Source organism: Euprymna scolopes, chromosome 5 (genome assembly GCF_053919585.1).
Source record: "Euprymna scolopes isolate OS-2025 chromosome 5, ASM5391958v1, whole genome shotgun sequence".
NCBI lineage: Eukaryota > Metazoa > Mollusca > Cephalopoda > Sepiida > Sepiolidae > Euprymna > Euprymna scolopes.
In genome coordinates, this window is record NC_136486.1 from 171,621,452 (window position 1) to 171,631,715 (window position 10,264).

At 30.9% G+C, this 10,264-nt stretch overlaps 1 protein-coding gene across 1 annotated transcript in view; it reads right to left on the minus strand.

The window, feature by feature from the left end:
* Positions 1-7,060, minus strand: part of LOC145277039 (uncharacterized) — a 655,864-nt gene extending 648,804 nt beyond the window's left edge. The window contains exon 1 of the mRNA XM_080128672.1: positions 6,811-7,060. The gene's annotated coding sequence lies outside the window, so the exon portion shown is untranslated. The remainder of the gene's footprint in view (positions 1-6,810) is intronic.
* Between the last annotated feature and the right edge of the window lie 3,204 nt (positions 7,061-10,264).

Here is a 10,264-nt window from a genome sequence, read left to right on the forward strand (position 1 = left end):
ATTAATGAAACGCGTCATCATCATCGCAAACATTAATTAATGTGAATTATCTCCCTTTATTGTTCAATCTTTATCAGTTAAAAATCATTATCCCTTTTATTTCCTAAAAGTCCCCGAACAAAAAAAAATAATAATAACTGTCTATTTATGGTTTCAGATTATTTTAAAGACAGTTATGCATAGAAGGTATCGTTCCAGTTTAAATAGTATAGTATTTTACTTACATTTTTAACGATGTCTTCTGTTTATTATTGTAGGAACGCTTATTCTATTTTATTCAGTAATAAACATATTTTTTTTTACATTTAACGCTGCGAGTACGTTTTTTTTTTTACTGTGCCACTTTATGTTTTTTTAAATTTACTTTTGAGTGAGCCTTACACAACAAAAAATATGTTTAGAAATACATGTTACAATAGTCAAGAATGACTTTATTACATAAATCACCAAAGTCACCATGCGCAAATACAGAGTCAAAACATATTTTATGTATTGTTCTGTTTTGTTTTTTGTTTTACGGCATATCAATCCTTTTTCGTGTTATTTAATGCCGAATCGAGTAATTTTGTAACATTTATAGAGCTTCACGTTGTTTACATAGTTATTACTTATGTTTTCTTCGTTTTATTTTGCTTCTTTTACAAGCATTCATCTTCTAATGCCCACCGACAGGGTATACATATTTAAATACTATACAAAAATGGACACGAATTTTTTTTTAATATGAAATAAAACAGTGGTTCATTACTTACGATTTAATTTACTTAAAGAAATATTTATTTCCTATTTAAATATTTTCAGTATATTTTATTTAACTGAAGAATGTTTCCATTATTTGTATTACATTGTTAAGTGAAGTTTCGGTAAATATCCAGATACGCTACTACAGAACACCGACCACTCTAATTTCTTTTTTTTTAATGGGTAATTGAGGACGCTGACAACGAATCTGATAGTCAAACTTGGGGCAAATTTACCGTTTGCATGGTATTAACCCCCGAACGCACGAATAACTTTCCACCATTTTTCAGCTTCCGTTTACGCTACGCGCGTGCGCTGCAGCATGAACGACGGCTTGTTTCACCTAGCAAACTGCCTTCTCACATGGCGTACCAATAAAAAAAATACGGACTGACATTTTTTTAATGACTTAAGTTAAAGAAAAGTACAACAAATTGGGGGACTTTTTTTTTTGTCTCGCGTAGTTTTTAATGTGGTTTACAAAAACATAAGCACCAAACATCTTTATGTTTTTCATTCTATTTTTGCGGGGGGGATTCAACTATAGAACTTATGTGGCTTAATAGGTGCTTTTGCAGTTTAGTTAAACGTTTTTCCGTAAGTAACGCACCGACATTTTCCTATTAGAACACCATTTAAGATTTTCCGAAGATTTTACTGTGTACACGAGCGAGGTGGGGGGGGGCGGATGTGATGTTGGGGCGCGCGTGCCCCAACATCACATCCCCCCCCGCTGGCGCCCCAAATGTACACAGTAAAATCTTCGGAAAATATTAAATGGTGTTCTAATTGGTAAATGTCGGTGCGTTACTTTTTGAAAATTTGAAAAATCTATGTTCCAGGTAAAAAAAAAACAACAAATAAATTACCCCCCCTACTCCAACTTGGAGTGCTTTCCTTTTCTGATTTTATTTCTTTTTCAGCTAATTTTACATTTTCCACCCAAAAAGTGCTATAATGTATTTTTGAAAATTAGAAAATTCTATGTCCTGGAAAAAAAATCCCCTCCCCCCAACGTAGTTTGCTTGGTGAACCCGTCATTTATGCTATAACCTGCATGCGCGTAGTATAAACGGAAGCTGCAAAATGGTGGAAAGTAGTTCGTGGGTTCAGGGGTAAATACCATGCAAACGGTAAATTTGCCCCAGGTTTGACTATCAGATTCGTTGTCAGCGACCTCAATTACCTATAAAAAACACATTAGAGTGGTCGGTGTTCTGTAGTAGCATATCTGGATATTTACCTTTTTTTTTCTTATTTTAAAACAAATTATAAAAAAAAAGATATAAGACCATTACATTTTTCTTCATTAAATCTCTATTTAGGTGAAGGTTCAAAATAGTTAACCCTTCTCCCCATAACCGTTTTTTTATGCAGTAAAATACTTTGTTTCAATAATTATGGTTTAAATAAATATTTATTCCTTATTTAAAGATTTACAGTATATTTTATTTAACTGAAGAAATATTTATTGTTCATACATATATTTTTCCCTTATGTTTTTTTACATTGTAGAGTGAAGTTTCAGAATCATGAACCCCCCTCCTCATATTAAAAATGCCTTTCAGCATGATTCTTACAATAGTGCTATCAAAGTTTATTGATTTTTCTTATTTAACAAAAATTATAAAAAAGATACAAGAACATTTGAAACATTTTTTTCGTTAAATCGTTATTTAGGTGAAGGTTTAGAATAATCAAACCCTCTCCCCTTATTAAGAATGGCATTTTATTATTTCAGCATGATGCTTACATTTTTCTTAATATAAAAAAGATACAAGAAAATGTTAAGCTTTTTTTTTAATGAAAATGTTAGATCAAAGTTAGGAATAACTTACTTTATAGCCAATTAGCCAGCTTACTTAACTATATAACATTGACAAGTAATTTGATAGGTATAAGCTACCTCACATCATTTTGATTATCGAAAAATCAAAATTTACACAAGAATCTGAATATTATAACAGACTACACTGTTTTTTATGGAAAAAAACTTTTGTACAGAAAATTCAAAGTGTTCTATTTATATTATCAGGAAGTTGTGATGCATTAATTGAAATCTATATCAATAATTCGACTTAAAAAATATTTGTGAATTTCCAAATCTTCATTGAATAAAATTCAAAATGAATAGAAAAGTCTATCGCATATGTAAAAGTTGACAGTTGCTTATTTAACTTCATTAAAAGCCATCAAAGTCAACTAAGAGCTGCTCAATATTCTGGCTTAATGGATCATTTAGCAAGGAATTAAGATGGTTATTCTGGTGTACCAGTTATTCTACCATCTACATTTATAGGAAGTCCTAGGAATCTACAACAGCTTTATCTAGATGCAATGGCAGTTTTCTGTGACCTGTTCATTACTCACACATGTAATCCAAAATGTCCTGAAATATTAAATAACTTGGGGTCATCAGAACTTGCACAAAATCGATGTCAGCAATGTCATACAGGTTTTTTAAATTCACAATCTGACTCCCAAGAACCTGCTGACTGACCACTATTCTCACTCCAAGGAGCTGATCGACGTCCCTGTCACCGCCTAAATCATCACCAGCACTTCCTGACGATATCAACAGCATCAGTAACGATCGCATTGACCTTCAATAAAAGTTTAAACTAAAGTTCTTTGTTTGTTCTACTTGCTTCCATACGTTCATTTTTATAAGGAATTTCTTACTGATGTGGTTTAAAAGATTATAACTACCGTTGAATTTCCACGGGACCTGCTAGTAATAATAAATTCACCAAGCATAAAAGTGAAAAAGAAAGATAACAACAATTTCTTCTGGTGATAATTGGATGCACCAATAGAAAACTTACGAGAAGAATATAGCTGTAAAAACAACTTTTGGGCGCCATTTCATACACAATGCCTGCTAATGTAAAAAGGCCGTTAGGCGAATGAAAAGTATATCCAGAAAAAATCGAAAAAAAACTAACTCGCCGAGTTTAATCAGACGTACTTGAATAATGACATGCTGCCAAACTATACATTAATACACACATACACACGCACGAACACACGCACGCACGCATATATATATATATATATATATATATATATATATATATATATATATATATATATATACATATATATATATATATATATATATATATATATATATATATATATATATATATATATATATATATATATATTAGCAAAGATGACTGAGTGGCCCGGTGTCCTACTACACTTCCAATACTTTTGTTGTCATCGAATTGTAGAAATCGCCCATTCTTAATTAAATCGATTTAAATAACTGCGAGGCATTGGGGAAAAAGTTCACCTGCTTTATCGGACTGACTTAGTTCACCATAACTTTTATTCTTCGTTGCACTCTAGAGCATTTAATATAAATTTGATGAAAGTAATTTTATATAATGTCTGGAATTAAAGTTTAAAAACAAAATTTAATTATTATTGGCCAATTGTGCTTTAAACATAAACATTCATTTTGGAAGCGGTCCTGTTTTAGGAAAAACTATGTACATCGCCCTATTTATGGATCTGCAGTGATAAAACTAATTAAATGCACATGTTATGATGGCTCGTATAAAGCCCTCACCTCACTTTAGTCAGAATTTAAATGTTCTTTTTTTTAATGGGATGAATCTGATGATCAGTTTCAAAGTGCTATTGGAGGTAGCCTAATAGAAAACTAACATTAGACCACTCCAAGTAGCATGAAATTGGTCAGTTTGAAATTTCACAAAAATCGCCCCAGTCGTTTAAGAGTACATGAAAGAAACGAAATCAATATAAATAATAATAATATAAATGCCTTTAGATCGGTCCTTCTATCTATCTATCTATTTATCTATCTATCTATCTATCTATCTATCTATCTATCTATGTATATATACCTATCTGTATGTCTGTCTGTCTGTCTTTTGATATATATATATATACATATATATATATATATATATATATATATATACACACAAATATATATATGTATGGGGGTGCTTGTCTGTATATATATATATATATATATATATATATATATATAAAACTCAGAAACATACTATAAAACTTACCAAATGAAACGAGAACAAGTGCGCGGCAGATCGAGAAGATCAGCACACAAATAACAAAGAAAAAAATCTCTGTGGTATTTAATCAAACGTGCCTTGATAACTGCTTGCTGCCCAATATATACACGCATATATATATATATATATATATATATATATATATATAGACATATTTATATATATATATAAACAGATATATATATATATATTTATTTATGTGCATATGCAAATATATATGCATATATAACTGCAGATACATATCTCTCTCACTCTCTCTCTCTCTCTCTCTCTCTCTATCTATCTATCTATCTCTTAGGGAGATTCCGCATAATCAAATTTTAAAAAAGGGATCAACACATGTTCCAAAATCGCATTCTGTATTCGATGAAATAAGGTAAGTCGTCAAGTTCTCAATGAAATCGATCGATAACTCGATCTATTTATAACCGCCCCCGTCCTATGTACTGAATGAAAATGCCACATGCCTCCCTGCAGTGACTTTCTTAATAGTACATCGTAGATTTCTATTACATGGTAGAGCATCTACTGTTTATTTTTAAAAGCCATCTGTATATAATGGCTTGAGTTAATGTTGAAAAGTCCTGTATATGGATATAACTATAATTCTAGTTCATTTTGCACACATATTTGTCTTATGGAAGTATAATTCTTCATTTTTTAAAATTACTTTTACAGATTGACTTGAATGAGAGTTAAACGTAGAAAGTCAAGTGTTATAGTTTAATTGTTCTCTAGCAAAACTTTCTATTTCGAACGTATTCATCCCTTATAAATTCATCTATAGTTGATTTTATAGCCAGGGACTTTATTTATGTGGTGATAAATCTTCTCAGATTCAAGTGTTATCTAATTGTGTAAGCATTTGTCAAAATCAAACATCCTTCATTTTTTCTGATTCTTCTGATTTTCGATAGAAACCCCACGTAGGAACAATCGCAGAAACATGAAATACCTTCGTGTGAAATTTAAAAATGACATCTGTCCAGCAGACAACGAATAAGGTTCATTTTAGAGATTCGTATATAGATAAATAAATTATATATATATATATATATATATATATATATATATATATATATATATGTATATATATATATATGATTAGATTTTTTTTGGAAAAAGAATTCCAACAGAGTCCTCAATTAAAAGGAAAATCCAAAATTTAAGAGCGTATTTATATATTGTGTACAGAAAGTTGTTAGTTGAGACAGATCATTGGTACCGTCGGTTTTAAGCCCGATAATGAGGCCCGTCTAAGGTATAACTTAAGCGGGCCTTTTTATCGGGCTTGAAAGGTATACCTTAAACGGGCCTTATAATCGGGCTTGAAACCGACGGTACCAATGATCTGTCTCAACTAACAACTTTCTTTACACAATATATATATATATATATATATATATATATATATATAGTGGAAATAGTAATTAATACAAATTGAAGAAAGTGCTCAATACTGCTGTAGAGAAAGTATGCGTTTTATTTTGTATTTATTTTTTACGGCAATAAAAATAAAACGTATATATATATATATATATATATATATATATATATATATATTGAATTTAAACAATTAATATTAGTTATATATAAAGATGTTTCGAATCATATATACATACAATGCATATATACATACAAAAACACACATGTATACATACACACTGAAACACACCCACCCACACACGCGCACATACGCACACACACATATACATATATAGCACGTTCAAGACATGTACATAAGTATACGTCTGTGGAAAGTGTTAGTACTTAAAGTTTTATGCGTAAGGATTATATATATATATATATATATATATATATATATATATATATATATATATATATACAGTGAAAATAAAAACATATGTACGTTTCCAGTTATGAAGAATTTATCTTCGGAACAGATACTTGGAACACAGTGAAGTATAACTACTTCATATAACGAGAGCAATTTATATTTAATAAAACAATACGAAAATATTAAATGTTCTATTGTTCTTACCTTCAATCGGAACGTAAAAGTCAATTGTGATATAAGCCCAAAGCTGAAACATTCAAAAGAGTTAGTATAAGTGTGCGTTCCCCTTTGATCGAAAGGAGTTTTTGCCACAACTATTCGGAGAGAGCGCTTCGATAAGCACATGCGTCTGTTGAGATCAACACACGAACGATGGTTGGATAGAGAGAAGAGCAGACGGAGGGACAGCGGAGGCTAGCGCGTGCGTTGCTGGGAATTCCGTTCTGAGAAGTGCGGCCGCATTTACAGTAGGATAGTTAGCTTTGTATGGGTAAACACAAAGCAAACATTAAAGCAAAGGAATGAAATGTCATGAATAAACGCAGAACTGTCGACTTCACCATTAACAGGACTTGGAGTAGATCATGTTAAAGTTACATGAATTATGCAACCGGGTCGTCAGTAAGATATGCTACCAGTTATTTTTCCTAATTCATAAACTATTTATTTCTATATTCTAATCTTTGGTTTGTTAATGCGGCATTACACTTTGTTGATCTAATATATTAGGCATGATTCTTATGTTCACTTTCACTTTCACTTTGAAACATGCGCACCATCACATGTACTAATATTGAATACATCAAAATTCAATCTCTTTATTTTTTTTCGTTGTAATATGTGGACACGTTTATGTCGCACACATATGTTTCAGTTACACAAACAGAGGTACACACACCAACACACAGACACACCAAACACACCACCCACACACACACGCACACACACACACACACTATATATATATATATATATATATATATATATATATATATATATATATATATATAGTTAGTAATTTATAAAATATATATGGCGATTAAGCTACACTGAATATTCCGAGTTTCATCCCCTCAGGGACTCTTCAGGCTTATGCTAGAGTGGATGAAACGCGGAATATTCAGTGTAGCTTAATCGCCATATATATTTTATAACTAACTAACTAGCTCTACCTACGTATTGAGCACGTTTGAAGTACATACTTAAAGTTTACGCATAAATTTATACTTTCGTATATTAATTCTATGTGAGTAAATGAAGTAGTTATATATATATATATATATATGTGTATTATATATATACACTATATATATAAACACTATGTATATATACATATATATCTTGCCCTATATTACGATATATATATATGTTTACCTTGCTCTCTCTCCCCTCTCTGTCTCTCTTTCTCTCTCTCTCTTTATATATATATATATATATGCATATATACATACATACATACATATATATATATATATATATATATATATATATATATATATATATATATATATATATATTCCATTGTCCTAGTTTGGTGCTTTGCATTCTTGTAATTCCTTCGTAAAATTTCATGTTATTATCTATTACTTTACCCGTGAGAAATATAAACCTCAGTGTATATATATATATATATATATATATATATATATATATATATATATATATATATATATATATATACTAGCATTTCCGCCCGGCGTTGCCCGGGTGTTTGGATGTGAATGTTGAGCAAAAAAAAAAAGTAGTAGGAAGGCAGGCTCGAACCCGTACTGCAAAGGAGGAAAAGAGCGGGGTAAAAACTGACGTTTATGCTGTTACGACCACCGCCAACCTGGAAGCGTCAGTTTTTTTAAAAATTAAGGCTAGACAATCTAAAGGAGAGGATACCTTTTAAAAATATCGGCGGAAAAAGTGCCCCCCTGTAGAAACGTACCTAGTTAAAGGGGAAGATATTAATTGTTTGTAGTCAATTTTTCGAGATATTTCGTATGAAAGGTTGAACTATAAAACGATACTGATCTTGGTAAAATCCGTCGTTCTATTGAAATTTTAAGGCAGACATGCCAACATGCATGCATACATACATACATACATACATACATTTATATATTGGTAACTGAATATTTTCGACCCAAACTTATTAAAAACTTGCCCTATCTCTGAATACCCTTTATATAACATTTCAAATATTTAGACCGGAAATTGTCTGAGTAATTTGGAAGAGTCCGTAGAGGCCATTTTTTTTAACTTTGACCCCTATTATGATCCCTTAGGTTTAATGTTTTGGGCTCAAATGAATTTATTAAGTTAGATCCATGTCCAAGGAACCTATATCTAACCAAGACCCAAAATTGTCGGAGGAGTTTGGTAGCGTTCTCAAAGGTCAAATCGTTGAACTTTGACTTCTTACTCGCCAAATCTCTGACCAAAAAATGTACACAGACACACAGACACACATATACACAGATACACAGACACGTTCACTTTTATAGATATATAGATATATGTGTAGTATGTATATAAATAAATGTATATAAGTGCGTGTATGTATGTATACATTTTATGAATATATACTATATATATATATATATTTATTTATTCTCTATATATAAATATATATATAATACAAAGCGGAATGTGTGTGTGTGTGTGTGTGTGTGTGTGTGTGTGTGTGTGTGTGTGTGTGTGGACACGAATAAGCTCCTATATAGTCGACTAATTAAAAAAAAAACGGATTACATATAATGATAGAAGATGTATCGAGACACAGGAATGGGTATGTTTTATCTGGCAGAACGGTGGTTCATTAAAATTGTGGGGTCTGCGGACGCGCCTGGTCCACAAAGTATGGAAATAAAAAAAATAAAATTAAAAAAAAACGTTTACGAGTGTTTTTGATATAGATGTACATAATAATACTTTGATAAGTATGTTTTAACTTAAATAAGGATGATATAATAAAATTGTGGGGTCTGCGTTCGCTCCTGGCCTCCATTGAATGGAAATAGGCACAAACTTTAATAAAGGCTTTTTATATCTATCTGCGTAACTATACTTTAATAATTATGTTTCAATTTGGAGAAATATGGTATAATAAAATTATGGTATGTTCGTTCGTGCCTGATCTCCATGGAATGGAAATATATCACAAAGTTTAACAATTTTTTTTTTAATACAGCTCCACAGATTATTGTGATTTGTGTTTTAGTGGGAACAGGTATGGTATAATAACTCATAGGGTGTATCTATTTTATTTTTACTTCCATCATATTTTGCTTTGGTTTTGATGCCGCCAAATTCGAAGCTATCTCTTTACAACCCTTCCTTTTCATAACCTATCATACTTTCATAAACTAGAGTCCGTTTTCTGTAGTCTGTTTTTGAACTCAGTCTACGACGGGTACTTTTGTTAGTATATATATATATATATATATATATATATATATATATATATATATATATATATATATCGATTTAATATATATTGTTCGTGGGGCAGCCTAAAACGTGTTAGAACGTAGAGTGTGAGACTACACTTCATCGTGCGGTGTCTGCTACGAGCTATCAGTATATATATTTTAAATGTACATAACCAGTAAATAATTAAAAAATTGCGACGTTTACTTCAGCCCAGTATAAAATGATTTGTATTTTCAAG